The sequence below is a fragment of the Schistosoma haematobium genome, chromosome ZW, assembly GCF_000699445.3.
Source record: "Schistosoma haematobium chromosome ZW, whole genome shotgun sequence".
Lineage (NCBI taxonomy): Eukaryota > Metazoa > Platyhelminthes > Trematoda > Strigeidida > Schistosomatidae > Schistosoma > Schistosoma haematobium.
In genome coordinates, this window is record NC_067195.1 from 87,514,667 (window position 1) to 87,530,267 (window position 15,601).

The 15,601-nt window shown below is 34.6% G+C and overlaps 1 protein-coding gene across 1 annotated transcript in view; it reads left to right on the forward strand.

Moving 5' to 3' along the window:
* Positions 1-15,601, forward strand: part of AP2M1_2 (AP-2 complex subunit mu) — a 114,409-nt gene that overhangs the window by 86,389 nt on the left and 12,419 nt on the right. Inside the window, exons 21-22 of the mRNA XM_051212611.1 lie at positions 2,089-2,168; positions 11,467-11,907. The gene's annotated coding sequence lies outside the window, so the exon portion shown is untranslated. The remainder of the gene's footprint in view (positions 1-2,088; positions 2,169-11,466; positions 11,908-15,601) is intronic.

The following is a 15,601-nucleotide window of genomic DNA, read 5'->3' on the forward strand; positions in this document are numbered from 1 at the left end:
TGAAATGTTTGGTGTAATGTGTTTTTGTTTAGTCAGAATATGGGATGTCTTTTGACGTAGTAAATGCGACTCTTTTTCCGGTAGTTGTGCGATCATTGGTTCTATAATTGGAGCAATTTCAACAGTGCTAAATGGTTTTCTGTGTAAATTGAAATGTAATCCCTTCTCTAGTAGAGTGATTTCGTGACTGCTTAAGTTTCTGTTAGAGAGATTATGAACAGTTCTTCTTAGATCATTCGAATTGTATTTTATTATTGATGTTTTCTTATCTTTCTCCTTTTCTTTGATGTTTTCGAATTTTTCAATTTGTCGGTGTTCCGATGAATTTAAATAGTGACGTTCTCTTTCTATAAACAGGTTGGATATCGTGGTTTGTAATTCGGTCGGGGTTAAAAGCTTCAGTAAATCATCAAAGTTTTTGATTCGTTCACGATATTTTTCTAGTAAATGTGTGCATTTGTGAATGCGTTCTCGTACGAATATTCGAGACGCGTGTTGCGAAGTCTGGATAGATCTCCAGGACCGTTCTGGAGGTTTTATAACAAGAGATTTAGGGATAATGTTGTCTTGTAAACATCGTTTATTAAATATTCTGTGATTGTACCAATTGCATTTACACTTGGATAATTTGATCCGGTTATTAATGACATAACACCAGCTTGTTCAGGCCTATTTTTGATTGATCAAATATTATTCTTGCATTGTTCCATTGTACTATTTAAACTTGGATTAATTTTAATTTGGTTATTTATTCTCTGAAGAAGTGACTTACACTAAGTCACGAAACGTCAGAAAATCCAATTTTCTACTCATTGGGATATTACAAATATATTATTTTTATTTATAACTATCAACCCAATGCTCAATTTATTCGAAATTATCAAATCAAACCTTGGTAATGACACCTACATATCATCTAACATCTCCAGTCACTGTGTGGATCCCAACTAAGTAGTTTGCACTCACCAACATGGTTTAGTCCAACAATCAACGCTTTTATGGAATAATGTAGTGTCTTGGTTCGACCAACCTATTACTCTCTACCAACATACTACTACTTCAGCCAATATCGCGCGTCGAGATAGATTGTGATCGAATCTACGCAATACTTTCAAATGATGGAAAATAGTTTTTGCTCAGGTCTTCTATGTTAGAGGTGTTAGAGTGCTAAGTTTTGATAAATTCTCTGACTTTCTTTATGCTTGCTCTGTTCAATATTTTGACCTTTTCTACTTGAACTCATGTCCATTGTTGTTCACATAAATTAATAGAAGTGGTACCATATTTTGGCATTTAGTAGCTAGTTGGTGTTTATGTAGACATAGACGATGATTGTTTCCAAATAGCAACCATGTCTAAACGTGTTCTGTTCATTGATCAATTTAATTTTTATTGAATGTTTTAAAGTTCTAATAGAACACTGTGTAGCTTAAAAACTAAGCGAAGTTGAAAATAGGCCTTTTTGTTAATTACTTTTGATATACTTGCACTATACTTTTCGATTATTACAACCGGGACCAAAGATCCGTTGGACAAGGTGTAATGTGTATTATTTTTCAGGTTGATCTTTTCTGATACCTCTTTCAACTATGGAAAGGCATCGACCTTGGAGTTACTGGTTGTCTGAAAGGAACAGTTTACTACTATCACAATCCGACATATTCCGCATTACAATTGCACCCTTAAACCGCACATTTGCTCTTTTTTTAGTTTTACGGCTCTTCTTCAATTAATCTTTCTTATATAGAAGACGTAAATGATGAACAAGCCAGTTAGAACTCAGCTGAATCATCTCGACTATCATGTCAAGTTACTAGTTATATTCAGTCAAAATTCTGATCTGTATAGTAATAGTAATGTAATGAAAACTTTAAAATGAGAAATACAGTTTACAAGAATAGAATCGAATGATTAAAAAAAGAAGACATAAGAAGGAGAAGAAGAAGACAAACAGTGAAATACAACTGCATTGCACTCTGTTACTGATTTTCACACTAATTTAATATCCTCAATACTACTACTACTTATATTTATCTTATTGTAATTGTAACTGACTATATCTGTCTATGCATATTTTATCTTTCACAGTGATTTCTTCATGTCAATCAGTAACGTTTGAGAAAGATGACGATAATTTGGCACATGTTGATTTTGTCATGTCAGCTGCAGTAAGTGTTTCTTTTTTCTCTTTTCTTTTCTTTTTGTTGAAAAAAGAAAATAAATTTGTCAACAATTGAAACTGGGAAGTAGCAATAATGATGAATCTGAAAGAAAAAAAACCCAGTTTTTCGTTCAATTCTCTGTGAAATCATGTGTTTATTGAATAATGAGACAAGTTTTTAAGTGAAGATGAAACATGAATTCCCAGTGCCTCATCTGCTTTTCACTGATTCTTTAAATAATGTCATTCTTCATTGACTTATTTACTTACTTACTTACGTCTGTTGCTTCCAATAGAGAATAGGCCACCGACTAGCAATCTCCAACCCAGTCTGTCCTGGGCATTCCTTTCTAGTTCTATCCAATTTTTGTTCATACTTCTTATGTCTATCTCCATTTCTCGAAGTAATGTGTTCTTTGGTCTTCCTCTTATCCTTTGGCCTTGAGAAATCCAAGCGATGGGGGCATATCTTGTGATGCAGTTGGGTCCTTTCCTCAATGTGTGTCCTATCCACTTCCAGCGCTTCTTCCTGATTTCTTCCTTCACTGGGATCTAGTTTGTTCTCTCCCACAGTAGGTTGTTGCTGATAGTGTCTGGCCAACGTATCCGAAGTATTTTGTGTAGACAACTGTTAATAAACACCTGTATCTTTTGGATGATGGCTTTCGTAGTTCTCCAGGTTTCCGCCCCATACAGTAGAACTCTCTTGACATTTGTATTGAAAATTCTGACCTTGGTGTTTGTTGACTATTGGTTTGAGTCCCAGATACTCTACAGTTGTAAATATGCTGCTCTTGTTTTGTCAATCCGTGCCATCACATCTGCATCAGATCCACCATGTTCATCAATGATGCTGCCCAGATATGTAAATGTGTTTACATCCTTCAAAGCTCTGTGAAATGTGATTGGATTGTTGCATGCTGTGTTGTATCGGAAAATCTTGCTTTTCCCTTTGTGTATATTGAGACCTACTGGTGCTGTGGCTGTTGCTACACTGGTCGTTTTCTTCTGCATTTGTTGTTGCGTTTGGGATAGAAGGGCCAGATCATCTGCGAAGTCTAGATCGTCCAGCTGCATCCTATCTGTCCACTGTATCCCATGCTTAACCCCAGATGTTGACGTCTTCATAATCCAGTCAATCATCAGGAGACTAATTAAATAAATCACTGAGCAGTGATTTATATCAATGTTTGTCTAGTACTTCTTGATGCTGATCGAAATATATAGATGAAATTGCAATATGACTGCTAGTTTGAATGAATCAACATCAAGTGCACTGTGTTGAGATGTAAAGTAGCAATTGGAGATAGTCGACAAGAAACCCTGAACCTAGCTTTTATTTTATTTGACAATCGTCAGCAAGGTATACATGCGATCTTCAATGCACTGATATCGCCGTGGTGGATACCTACATTACTTACTAATTTACATGAAGATCATTCTAGTCACAAACTGTATTATCAGATTATTTAAACAATATAGGGTTTTTTTCGGCTAATTAAAGAATGAAGGTTTCATCCCATATCTATTTGATATGGGCACCAGTACATAAGTAAGCTTTTCTGATACATTATCAGTTTTTTATATCTCTAGTGTAACTGAGCATTTAAAATAATATGCTTCACACATCCTATTTATATGTGCGCTGGTTTCTTGGAGAGCCTGTTATGGATGCAGAATAATGTGCCAATCATTGTCATGTTAAGTCTATGGTGGCCTTGGACTTTAAATATACATCCCCTATTGGCTATTATTTAATTCATGCGTTACATATTGTGTAAATGTTGTTTTCTACTTTATGGTGCGATGTGGTTTGTTTGGTTAGTATATAAATAGAGTATGTCTGAAATACAACGATTCATAACTCAGAGGCTGTGACTTATGTTCTAGACTCAACTGGCTGAAGATAGACAGCGAAGCAGGACCAGTCAGGGCACTAGGTCGTCCATACGTGTTTTCCGTGTTACTGTGATCGATCGATATAAACGCTGCTTATCAAAACCTGCAAGTCACACGTTACAACAGAGCCATTCCTCGATCGTTTAACCTAGAGGTCTAATCCATAAGACAGTGAAGCAACATCAGGAAATCTGTTCCCATGATAGCCAGCGACTAAAATAGGTTCATACATCATTCGTTCCCTCAGGATCCTGGAGTACATGTATGTCACTTGTCTGAAATTATGATTTTTTAACTCCCTTAAGTGGACTCTCCATATCCCCCAATTTAGTTTAGGCGCCAGTTGTTCACTTTTTCTCCTCTTACTTTCTTAATATTGATGTTACTTTAACCCAGAACTCAGTATTTTAAACAAGTTTTGGAAATTCGGTATTGGTTATTGTAACCAAATGGTGTAATGCATAGTTCTCTATCGTGTGAAGCGACTCATTTCAGTTTCAAGTTAGAACGTGGCTATCAATTCTGAGATATAGATTCATCATCTAGATGGCTATTGTCAAATAGATTGAAATGTTCATTTCAGACGCTATTGTTATCTTTCATCTGAATCATTAATATTAATTTGATATGATATTGTAGAATGATGTAAAATGAATTGAAATGCACATTCATGTTCTATCACACTTATCATTATCTAGTTGTTAATTGTAGACATATGAAAGACATCAAGTAGGAGAGTTAGACTTTTTATGAATAGCTTAAAACAACAATTAATGATTTGTATGAATTGATTTTCGTTTCCTTTTATCTATATTACTCTTAAATCTTATATTTACATAGATACAATAATTTGACATATCTCTATAATTTTTACAGTTTAAATCACAAACTAACCTTAGACTCCTTTTTCATCCCAGTATGAGACTCGTTAGTAGGTGCACATCAACGACCTGACCTCCATGTATGAACGCCTAACCTGTTGATCACTAAGCCGACATCCAATAATCCTAATATCTAACTTCAATCAATAAAAGATCTTGCGTAACCCTGATCTATAGGTTAATCGTTCGCGTGTGATACCGTAGGTCTTAGGTGTTATGAATGTGCATTACTGAGGAGTTTCATACTAGAATGAAATAGTCATCTAGTGCTTTCGGGTTTTCAATCATAATCTAGCTAAGATCAGTTCATGATTTATATTGCAAAAAAATTCTACAATCTCCACTAATCATCTGTACTAACTAATTTCTTTATAACACACACACACACTATCTGTATAATCATTTTGATTTGAAATAATTCCGACTTAGTTTGTTATGTTATAGTATGTTGTGTAGTATAATCATATTAACAAACTGAATTGTTTACATAGTATATAATTCAATTGTATAGTTACAAATAACCAGAAACTAGACAGATGGTGAATATTACTATACAATACAACTGATACAATTGCAACTATGTATATTTATGTATCATTGATTACTTCAATATAAAAAACTTAATATTACTAACCAATTCACTAAATAATCTTATCATCATTTTATACTTGCTTACTTACTTACGCCTGCTACTCCTCGTGAAGGAGCATAGGCCGCTCACCAGCATTCTCCATCCAACCCTGTCCTGGGCAATCATTTCCAGCTCCTCCCAGTTGTTATTTATCCTTTTCATATCTGCTTCTATTTCCCGACGTAATGTGTTCTTTGGCCTCCGTCTTTTACGCTTCCCTTCATCATTTTATATCACCCACTAAGTCTGATTAGACAATTAGCGAAAAACTTGGAAGGATTCTTTTTTTTCATACTACAGAACTCCTTAGCTAGCAGTTCAACTCTACTGGGAATGAAAAAATAAGTCTCACTAACCATACTCTCAATATTACGAATCGACTGAAGTTAACAACTTCAAACCATTATTGATAATCTACTGACCTAAATTATAAGCAGTCGCTGAGATTTCTAAAGGTTATGGGTTTCATTCGTGGGTTGGGGTTATGGATTCCCATTGTTGAGTGAGAATTGGCTTTTTAACGATTATTGAACTAATGTCTAACCGATTATGAAAAATTGAAATGTTCAGTAATTTTCACAACCTTCCATGTTACTCTAACTATTGGAATTTTATCGGTAACTGTGTGTCTTCACTTATAAGGACTTTTAAATTACTATGATTTTTCTTGTTCTTAAGTAATCTTGAATTATAATCAACCCTTACATAAACAGTATAGATCTAAACTGAGTACAGAAAACCTGTGTTTGATAAATTAATTTATTATCGTCAGTATGGAACTCTTCATCAGTGAATACCCACTTCATTATAGATCAAATATAGGACCTACAGGTCTGGTGGCAAGCACGCTACATTTAGATCATTGAGTTTTGTATTTAATAGTTCAATTACCATCCATTGCACGCTAATCGCCTTACACTCAACATGGTTCAAATACCACTAGTCATTATTTTCACTAAAACTTCTTAATCTATAAAAAAAAGTGTTTTCATTTATCCTCTATTATCATATTAAATTAGTATTTAGATTGATATCATAAACGGATCACCACCACCATTGTAAACCTAGAAGCATTGAACTGTTATTTCGTTCGAGTATGGGACTCTTTAGCAGTGCGCATCCACGATCGCGTCTCACGAGATTCAAACCTGGGTTCTTCGGTCTTGCACACTGAATTGGCATCCAACAATGTTAATGCCTATCAATAAAAGGACGAGTATACTGCGCGACAGTCCGTTCTGTTCTAATTTACGACAGCGAAACATTGCCATTAAGAATAGAAGACACTCTTAAGCTACTAGTATTTAACCACAGATGCCTTAGAAATATTGCTGGCATCTGCTGGGATCACCGGGTAAGTAATAGTGAAGTTAGACGCAGGGTATTAGGGAATGATGGTAAATCAGTCGATGAGGTTGTGAATCTTCGTCGACTGAGATGGTTGGGCCACGTGTTACGTATGCCCGAACACCGATTACCACGACGTGCAATGCTAACCGGCGTTCGGGATGGTTGGAAGAAAGTTAGGTGATGCCGAATTAAAACGTGGCATCAGTCCATAAAGTCACTAACTTCTAGTCTGAGCCATGTTGGTAGATGCAGACTACTTAGTTGTGGTCCGCGTGACTATCGTAACCAATGGTTTGAGACTCTGTGTGACATGGCTCAGAATCGACCACAATGGCGTCGGTGTATACACTGTCTGTCTTCCCTTAAACTAAGAGATTAAAATTGCTTTACATCTTTCTATGAACTAATTCTTTCTTCCTGTACTACATCCTTATATGCAATCTTTCTTTTATATATTACTACTATTGAATTAACTATTTCTATGAATTTCTTGTTCATCTTGTTGTGCTGATGTGGTGAGGTATGGCAACTTGTACCGATACATATATGTGCCTGGTCTTACGTTGTAGCTGACTGACTGACTGAATGTTAATGTCTAATTTCCGTTAATTTACAATATTACGCGATCGTTCACCATTATCATCAGTGAGCTACTATCTCACAACAAACACTGTTGAAACTTCACTGATCATGATTTCTCACTAGAATTCAATAATCTTTACAACCCTATACTGAAAATTAGTATATAACATTGTGAATTGTCATTTTCTATTATTATTGTTATTATCTTTGTAATATTGAGAGAGAGAGAGAGAGAGAGAGAGGAAAAAAGTCACTCATGAAACCGATGGGAATAAATTTTACACAAATTATAATTTTAGAGAGAAAGAAAAAAAAGAATAAAGTAAATGTTAACTTTCCTTTTTATCAAATCAACTCTCCATAGTAATATGGATGGATAGATAGACATATTCAATATATGATAGATAGACAGACAGACATGCCTGTCGTACATAATAGAATGACGCACTTGCGCGCCTCTATACACATACAAATGTTTTTCATTCATATGTTTATTTATTTATTAATGTGTGTGTGTGTGCAGATAAACATATATAGATACACACACACACAATTGAACACAGCTAGCAACTCAGTGTTTATCTATGTATATACATATCTATATATGCATTAGTTTATTTCATCAATCAAATTATGACCTAACCGAAATTACCAGGCCTATAGTGATAAACTTACTTAGGAGAGTAATAGTAGTGGTAGTATCAGTAGTAGTATTAGTGGTAGTCGTAGTGACGAGTAGATAAACTATTAGCATTGTTATTTTTGTTATTGTTGTTGTTTAGTTATCGTTTTTTTTCTTCTGCTACATGGATAGAAAATAAGTGAATGCTATTCGTTATAAGCATTATTGATTATACTTCTTTCTTCTTTTTTTTTTGGTGTTGTCAACTATTCCGTCCATATTTTGTTTTTATATTCATTTGTTCTTTCATTCATTCATTCACGCTTGAGTTTCGTTTATTTTAACAATTGAAATCATGAAGGTATACTGGTGTTAATGATGATGATGAAGAAGAAGAAGAAAGAAGAGAAAGAATTACAGAAGTTCAATAATAAAGATGTAATTCAGATAGTGATGACATTGAATTAGGCATTGTGCCTTATATTCTATAGAAGATCTAACTAAAACATTCAGTTTTATTTTAAGGACATAAGTCTGGATGACCTTTGTTAGTTATAGCTATGGCTATTCCTCAATTAATCCAACCTCCTTTTGAATGTCTATACAAAAGAAGTTGTAAACACTTACTTAAATAAAAAGTTCCATTTATTGGAAATTCAATAAGAAAATCGGTATTCGGCTGATAAGTAATTAGTCCTAGACTTGTGAACATTTTTTATGTTATCTATTCTGAAGGACAATTGAAAATATGTCATGTAAACCTAATAATTCAGTAACTCGAAGTATGTGATCAAGTCCCTTCTAGTTTTGTGTGATAAGGAGAGTAGGTTCCATTTAGTCATTCTTTCGTCATATGATTCGAATACCTAACTTAGTTGTTGTTCTTTGAACCCTTTTTAACACTATACTGTTATTTTTAAACAGTAATTAGCTGATTATATTCAGTACCCGAGTTTTACGTGAACACATACTACTATATACATTGTTATGTATGTGTCAACACTTAGGTTTCTAAATGCTCTACATAGTGACGAAACAATTTTAAAGCCTTTAGCAGTTATTGCACAGCAATGTGTAGTGTTTTTTTATGTCTTGATTTATACTGGACAATGGATAACTCAACATTATTCACTTTTTACTTAATTATGCTTTATTAGCTAGTGTGAAATATCATAATCCCTTGGAGGTATATGTTGACAATTTCCAAATTCTAGACTATTCTACTAATTTCTACATATGTTGTTGAATCTCTGTACTTATCTCCTCTATTTTGTATCACTCTTCATTCATTGACACAAGTATGATAGAATAGTTAAGATGGACCGATTACAATGAATAACGATATTACAAATTTACTGAAGTTGGAAATCTTTTGACCATTTGAGAATAATGACTTGAATAGTCTAAATGTGCAATTCAATCGTCACGATGCCTGAATGTGATGGGATCGATTGTATTGCTGAAGAAATCTCAAACTAGAACGTAACAGATGTCCAAACTGAAGTTAATTAATTGATGCATGTTAATAATTGAACTGATGAGTCAATTGAAGCTAGACCACCATTGAAAACCTGGAAGCACAGGACGGCCTGTCCCACCCTAGTATGGGATTCCTCAGCAGTACACACCCACGATCCCGCACCGCAAGATTCCAACCCAAAACCTATCAGTCTCACGCGGGAGCGCTTAACCGCTAGACCACTGAGCCGGTTGGCATCTAACGTTATTAATGTCTAACTTCAACCAGTCGTATGTTGAATCATCCATTTATTATCATTTCACGTAATACACAAATCACCATGTGATTAACTCTTTTAAACAAAGAAATAAGTTTGTACACGCTGTCATCTACTTTAACTATTTCTCTAAATCTTGTTATACAAGCGTTGACAGACAACAAAAGGTGTATATTTTAATTCACGCAGTCATTTGACAAACATGTATGACCGGTATAGAAACGAGTGAATGAAAACACTTAGAAAGCAGAAAATGATTTTTCACATGACCGATACATGTCCATGTGATGAAAATGACAAAGTGAGTCATCTCAATGTAATAGAATGATTAAATGAAGATGTTCGTATACATACATGTATAAAATATGCATACCTATGACGAAAATAACACTTAAAATAAATTTTACATAGTCTATTCTATTGGTAAACACTGCTGAGGAGTCCCATACTAGGACGAAACGGCCGTCCAGTGCTTCCAGGTTTTCCATGGTGGTCTAGCTTCAATGGGCTCATGATTTCAACTTGTGAAATTTCTAAAAATCTCCACAAAACCCATCCTGATAATATTAAAGTATTGTTAATTCGACCATAACATTCAGTTTGTAGTAGTTGTTGTATGCAAGGTGAGAGGTGTATGTAAATATTGAGGTCTGGAATGCAGCACTTACCCATCATAGTCGATATGACTTAACACTAAACAAGCTTAAACTCTAAGACAATATGGCAATAGAAACTAGAAATTGGTGACCATACGTGTTTAAGTGCCTTTCATAGGTACTTTAGATGAGAAAATACTGTTCCAGTGTTTGTGTACATCTGAAATGATTTGAAGCGAAAAGTTTTACTTATTGCTTTCTCGTGGTGGGGGTATTGTTTACGAAATAGAGAGGAAGAGAAGCGAATGTTCAGCGCTTAAACCGGGTAAGCGAGTATGGCGGATCCATGTAGAGGAGTTGGGAAACGTTTATTCCAAACCAATGGTGTATTTGTGCTCCAGGATCCTGGGAGAAAACTGGAGTATGGACTTAATGTTGGTCACTGGCTACCATAGGACTGCATCTCCTAACGTTGCTGCACTGTCTCGTGGATTAGACCTGTAAGTCAAGCGCTCAGAATGTGAACGCGTAATGAAACCACTTGTTCTGATTTGTCACCCGAATGGTATCTCAATGCATACACATCCAATGATTTGTGCGGCGTATATATTTTTTGGTGCTCCTTTGTATCAATAGCTCAGTGGTAACATTTCTGACCAAATCTGCCGAGAAGTATCAGTCCCCTGAAGATTACAAGTACACCTTGTTGACGAGTACCGAATAATACGAAACCCGAGTTTCCCTTCAAATATCTCTAAGCAACAATGTTTTCTTTCAAAACACTTCCATTTTCATTTATTCCTCCATATACACAATAGTAGTAATAAGTTGTAGATGTTATTAGTCTATGGATGAACGCTTTGAAAGTGTTGAAGCATTCATTCAATTAGAAATTTACTTCAGTTGCTTACTACTAGTTTCTTCGTCACATAAACGTTTGCGCTCCCCTTTTTCCGGTCAAATGTTTCAGTAATCTTTCATTTCTTTTTTTGTATATACTTGTTATAGAATTTACGTGCTACAATGTACAGTCTACCGATTACAGCTCGCCATGTTGTTAAACGTATCGCTGGACGAATAGTACCAGCTATAGCGACAACAACTGCTACTGTTGCAGGTTTAGTCTGCTTAGAATTACTTAAATATGTAATTAACAATAATCAATATGATGATGATCATGTTGGTTCGTTTACATCTGAAAAGGAAATAAATACATTGGCGGCGACTACGACAACAATAAATAATTGTGAACAACGTTTAGTTCAATTAAAATCTAGAAATAGTTTTCTTAACTTAGCATTACCGGTTCTTTTGTTCAGTGAGCCTGGACTGTGTCGACAAACACGTTTACCAAATGGAAAATATTTCAGTCTATGGGATCGTTGGACTATTCGACCATGTAAACAAGTTGATAAATATCGATTAACCGATTTTATTGATCAGATTAAGGTGAGTGCCTATACTTTCGATGGTCCATAGTTATATTGTTCTAGATATAGTGTTGAACCCCGATGTGATATTTAGATTTTCTTATCGTAATTATCTAATCGAATTAAATTGGACGGAATAGTCAGCTAGTCATTATAAGCAGAGATGGATGGTGGCTAGCAAAACAACCCAGGACACGCGCCTACTTGAAACTCGTCAGCCGGATATAGTCAGTCAGTCAGTCAAACAAAGCCTAAAACCTGGCACATGTGTATATCGGTTTATGTTGCCATACCCCATTAGCACGGACATATGAAATTGTTAAGGCAAGTCTCAGAATTGTAAAGGTAGTAACAGTATGAGTGGTGATTGAAAAGATTAGGCGTCAAAGATACGATTCAAGAGAAAAATATAAACCAGTGAAATTTTAAAAAAAGTTATGAAGAACTTGGAAGATTATAATTTGAGGAAACACAAAGAATGGATGCACCTGCGCCATTGAAAACGATTTTGAGCCATGGATAAGACACTTCCAATTAATAACTAACATTTCCAGTAACTTTGCCCGCTTATAGAATGAGGTGGGATTAAAAAATTTTCTTCCCAATATATACTGAAACCTACTTTTCATTATGAGTTTGGAAAAAGAATGCAAGCTAGAAATACAAATGTAACCTTTTTGGAAAATAACTTTAGTGACCGGTTTCAACCAGTCGTCCGTTGGACTTGGTTACACTCTTCGATCAATAATATTATCAATACTAATCCTATTTCAAGCTTATCTCTTCTAAGAACGAATGTGTCCTCATCTAGTAGCAGAAAAGGAATATAAAACATACTGCCAAGAATGATTATTCTTGCCAATGAGTTGTATTCTCTGTTCATTTATTGTCTAGTTATTCAAGTTTAATTCTTATATTTCAATGGGACTCATCAGTTGAATGTACTAACGTCTCATTATGTTGATATTTTACATAGACCCAATACCTGTTGCTTCCAATATCACTTCATTATTTCAGTATTTTATATAAAAACCTAGATGCAGATACGTTCAGTTGATGAGTCTCAGATTGGACGAAACATCTTTTATTCCACTGTTAACCATAATCCAATTATACCATAAACAAAACAAAAAAAATTATATGTGGATTAAGGTCAAACAATGTTTAGTTATTTATTTACTCATTTGTTCATTGAATTCTAGACTATTTTTTTAGTTGTTGTGGTTACAGATGAATGATGTGTGTGTGTATATATATGTATACGCTAATTGTGTTTTGTTTTCATATCTAATATGCTCTTTTTTTACGTATTATATATATACATATGCGTAATTTGTCGTCCTGGTAACAACTGGCAATAGTAATGATGATACAGTTTGAAAAAAAAGCTTTTTTTGGGTTCTCATATCTTCTTCCATTCATAAATTAATTTCATAGAAAGTAATCCTGTTTGCAATCAATCTTTTTTTATAAGTTAATACTGCTTATTCTCATTTAAATGTATCCTTATGATTTGATTTTGAATGTTGGTGGGCACTTGACTTCCTTATTCTCTTGTGATGAAAGCATTTTTCCCGTGACTATGATGATGATGATAATGTTGTTGTTGTTGCTGTTGTTAGATGACAACTTGAGGTTGGCAATGATAATGAATGATACTGATCGTGACGCATACACATACTCAATACAACTGTAGAAGATGATCACATCTATTATAAACAACTCGTTTGTAATCAATGTATCACTGAAAGTTATCTATTATTATAGTTTTAATTTTATGCACGAATAGTTCAACAGAACCTTTTTATCACTCTTTGGTTAAAGTCAGTCTACAGGAAAGTATGAACCTAAATTTCGTGCTAGTTGATACTCTTCAGCAAGGAGTATCTGCAATCTTGAGACAACTGATATTTTTTATAATTTTCACTAACCGCATAACTCAGCTTTACATTCTTAAACTCTATTCAACTGACAACTGATATTCTTTAGGAATAAGACATTTACAACTGATTGATCACTGATTGAACGCTATGTTCGTCTCTTAAGCTATTCTGTAACCCCCAAGCTAGAACTATACAGCGACCTGAACAACGAGAGAGAAGACTCAAAGTATGCGAGAAGTACTTTACTCCAAGTTTCTTTTCAATAAAGAAAATACAGGGTTTTTATATTTTAAATGTCCTTGAGTTGCTAGAAGATTCTGGAATGCTACTAAACATAGTAGCAGTGTAGCAATCAACCAATCAGAACCTCTGCATGTGATGTTTCACTTCCCTGATATTTTTGGATAGAACTTCAAGTGAACGCTGATTGGAGGAAACGCTTCTTAGTGTTTCCTGATCCTTGCTTGTCTTTTGCGAAAGATTTGCCGGATCACCCCAACAAAACTATCATGTAAAAATTGGCTGCAAACTCAAATGGAGCACTGGAAGGTTCATTCGTCTTAGTTTGGAATTCCTCAGCAGTGCACACAAGAGATCAAATCCAAAATATTCAATTCTTGGAATAAAAAAATGATTTCTTGTCTTAGTCATGTTGGTAGATATAGACTACTTGGTTGGAGTCCGCGTGACTCTCGTAACCAATGGTTGGAGACTCTGTGTGACATGGCTCAGAATCCATCACAATGGCGTAGGTGTATACATTCTGTATCCTCCCTTAAACTGAGATTAAAATTGCTTTACATCTTTCTTTCTACGAACTAATTCTTTCTTCCTGTACCATATCCTTATATGCAGTCTTTTTTTTTTATATTACCACCATTGAATTAACTACTTTTATGAATTCGGTGTTCATCTTGTTGTGCTAATGTGGTGAGGTATGGCAACTTGTACCGATGCATATATATGCCCGATCCTATGTTGTAGCTGACTGACTGAGCTTTGATAGTTGGTTGTTTGTTTAAATTATGTTGAATATTGAACTTGATAATTTAGGTGTAAAGCTTCTGCTGTCTTTCTGCATCTATGCAAAACACTCCTCATCGTAATAAATGAATAGCGGCTATGAATGTGCGCTAACATTGAAACAGATGTTCTCAGTGTAGTAGTAGTAGTAGTAGTAGGTAAACCTAACATCCATTTCTTCTTGATATCATATTTAAAGTGAATATTAATGAAAGTATATACATATATCATTGTGAGTGATAGCAGGATAGAAGGCATCAATATAAATAATTTGTTTATCTAACTGTTACTAAGGTGTGCCTTGATATTATAAGACATAAAGGTGAAAGATAACGATCCAGAGAGAGAAGGAGACATTGCAACAGTCCTTTGTATGTATAAAATAAAATGGATAGCTTCTCTTTTTTATCAATATCCGTTATTTTTTTATTTTTCAACTTTGTGATGATAGAAGGCAACTAGTTAGAAGATGTGTACGACCTAAGGTTTTATTCTTATTTCGCCATTATATATGTATTTATATAACATAGAACCCCCTGGTACATATATACATTGGTTAAAGTTACCACATTGCAAAATGAATACTCCCTCTTACCCTACAGAAAACATCATTAAAGCTTACGGTCTCTTTTAAGTCTTTGATCCAAGATTAGTGATTTCATAAACTAAGGTGATGTTCTTAACCACTGAATTCTCATACTCCATATGCCATACAAGTTGCTTAAACTTATCTATCGTTTTAAAGTAGATAATTTTGTCAATCAGTCAGTCAGTTATAAACAAAGTAGAACGTGGCACATACGTGCA